The sequence below is a fragment of the Melanotaenia boesemani genome, chromosome 24 (assembly GCF_017639745.1).
Source record: "Melanotaenia boesemani isolate fMelBoe1 chromosome 24, fMelBoe1.pri, whole genome shotgun sequence".
NCBI lineage: Eukaryota > Metazoa > Chordata > Actinopteri > Atheriniformes > Melanotaeniidae > Melanotaenia > Melanotaenia boesemani.
In genome coordinates this window covers 22,392,003-22,395,039 of record NC_055705.1, presented here as the reverse complement: position 1 = coordinate 22,395,039, position 3,037 = coordinate 22,392,003, and positions in this window count along the sequence as shown.

The following is a 3,037-nucleotide window of genomic DNA, read 5'->3' as shown; positions in this document are numbered from 1 at the left end:
CAGTCTTCAGTCCATTTCAGGGGGTTTCTCTGGGTTTTGGCCGTGAGGGCAGTTAAAGGGGCCGCGATGCTGGCGAAGTGAGGAACGAACCTTCGGTACCATCCGGCAAGTCCGAGGAATGATCTCACTTCCTTCTTGGTTTTTGGCTGGGGACAGTTCCGGATAGCCTCCACCTTATTGATCTGCGGACGAACTTCCCCTCCTCCAATGCAGTATCCCAGGTATTGGACCTCTGTCTTGGCCCAAACGCACTTCTCCACATTCAAAGTCAGTCCTGCTCTTTGGATGGCTCCTAAGACTTTGGTGAGGTCTCGGAGATGGTCAGTCCAGGTCTGACTGTAGATCACTACATCGTCCAGATAGGCCGCACTGCAGTTGTCACACTCCCTCAATACTTGGTCCATGAGTCGTTGGAAGGTAGCTGGGGCTCCATGTAGTCCAAAGGGCATTACTTTGAACTGGTACAGCCCGGTGGGTGTTCGGAAAGCAGTGTAGGGTCGGCATGATGGTTCCAACGGCACTTGCCAATACCCCTTGCAAAGGTCCAAGGTGGTGATGTAGACGGCTGAACCAAGACGATCCAGTAGTTCATCGATGCGTGGCATCGGGTAGGCATCAAAGGCAGACACAGCGTTGAGTTTTCTGAAATCTATGCAAGGTCGAAGGGCTCCTGTCTTCTTGGTGAGGAGGACCAATGGACTACACCATTCTGAAGTGGATGACTCAATGATGTCTAACTCCAGCATGGTGGAGATTTCTTGCTTCAGCTTGCAGACGAGCTGTTGTGGAATCCGGTACGGACGTTGTCTGATGGGGATCAATGTCTTTAATCGGATGTGGTGTTGGATAAGGGCTGTACGTCCCGGCGTGGCACGAAACAGACCCGGAACCATGCTGAAGACCTGTTGAAGATCTGCAGCTCTTTGTGAAGACAGATGCTGTATGTCCGGTATGTCGGCACATGTAGAGGGTTCCCCTCCTGGATCTTCTCGCTGTTTCTCCAAGGCAACCAAACTGACTGAGGCTGCAGACGTTTGGTCCGTCTTCCATTCTTTCAGGAGGTTTATGTGATAAACCTGGTGAGTCTTCTTCTTTTCCGGGTGGTGAACCTCATAGGTTACAGGTCCCATCTTCCTGGTCACCGTATAGGGTCCTTGCCATTTAGCCAACAGCTTGCAGGTAGACGATGGCAATAACAATAGAACCTTCTGTCCAGGCTGTAGCTCTCGGTGTCGGGCTCTCTGGTCGTACCATGTCTTCTGGGCACGTTTGGCCTCCTGTAGGTGGTGTTCTGCCTCATCTTGATACCGGGCCAGTCGTTCTCTCATTTCCAATATGAAATGGATGATGCTTCGTTCTGATGGGGTCTGATTTCCCGATGGCTCCTCCCACTTCTGGCGGAGAAGGTCCAACGGTCCTTGAACATCCCATCCATAGAGGAGTTCAAAGGGTGCGAAGCCTGTAGACATCTGTGGCACCTCTCGGTAGGCAAAAAGTAGGAAGGGCAGCCACCGATGCCAATCTCTTCCTGTATCGCTGACAAACTTTTGTAGCATGCGCTTCAGGGTCTGGTTGAAGCGCTCCACGAGTCCATCTGTTTGTGGATGATAGGGAGTAGTCTTTATGGGTTTAATGCCTAGTTGAGCATGAAACTGCTTCATTAAGCGAGACGTGAAGTTGGTTCCCTGATCAGTGATGATTTCATCAGGTATTCCAAGTCTGGAGAAGAGTTCGACTAACGCGTTAACTACTGCTGTGGTGGTAATTGTTCGTAGTGGGAATGCTTCTGGATACCGTGTAGCATAATCACAAATGACAAGGATATACTGGTGCCCTTGGCTACTCTTAACGAGCGGACCAATAATGTCCATGGCGATGCGACGGAAAGGCGTTGTAATGGTTGGAAGTGGGGATAATGCAGCGCGATCTGAAACGCGTACTGGGCTGGTTTTCTGGCATATGGGACACCTAGCCACATAACTTTGCACATCCTTATACATGTCTGGCCAATAGAAACGTGCGCTAACCCTTAAGTACGTCTTGTGACGACCGAGATGACCTGCCCAAGGTATGGTATGTGCGATGTGCATGACTGTGGTGCGACAGGATTCAGGCACTATCAGTCTTTTCAGGTTTTCAGTTTGCAGGTACAATCTTTCATTTTCTAAGACCACTCTTTCACTTCCATAAGTTACAACATTAGTCTTTAGTTTTTCCCATAATGGTTTCAATGATCTATCATGCTTTTGCAATTCAATTATGTCATCAGGCATTTTCCATACATCATTCACTGATAACTCAGAACCAGACCGGTCCAAACTCCCCATTTTCTTCGCTTCACGGCGTTGTTGCCGTGTCTTTTTCACTCGGCGCTTGCCTTCTCCAAACAGACTATCGTGGAAGTCTGGAAGAGGGGACAAACCGAGTTTTACCTGGGCTCTGGTTGTAACCGGGCCTGATACGTTCTCACCCATGTCTACATTCGATTTGCATGTCTTAGCATTAGCTGGGAGACCAAGAGAATATAAAAGTTCAAACAACAGAGGCATGTCTCGACCCACAATAACATCCACTGGTAAGTTTTCTACAACACCCACATTCATAATGTATGGCTGATCATCTATACATAACGTGATTTCAGTACGTGGGTAAGTATGATTATCTCCGTGTACACACATGATGTTCAGCATGTTGTCATATTCCAAACCCGCTAATGACACCAAATGTCTGCTAACCAGGGAAGTAAAACTCCCACTGTCCAACATTGCTGTAGCAGTTTGACCATTTACGAGCACCTGTTTACATGTTCGCGGTGGTCGCACTTCTTGTCCATGCTGTGCTTCCTCCCGCGGCACATAACAAGCCCCAGACATTTTGGATTTCCTTAATGGGCAGTCTGCTGCTTTATGGCCGGATTGTTGGCAATAATAACATAAAAGTGTCTTACCGGTCGAAGTTGCCCTGATACCTGAAGTCTGGCGATAACGGGGTACTTCCTGCTCTGTCCAACGTGACGTCGGTGCACGGTTCTGCAGCG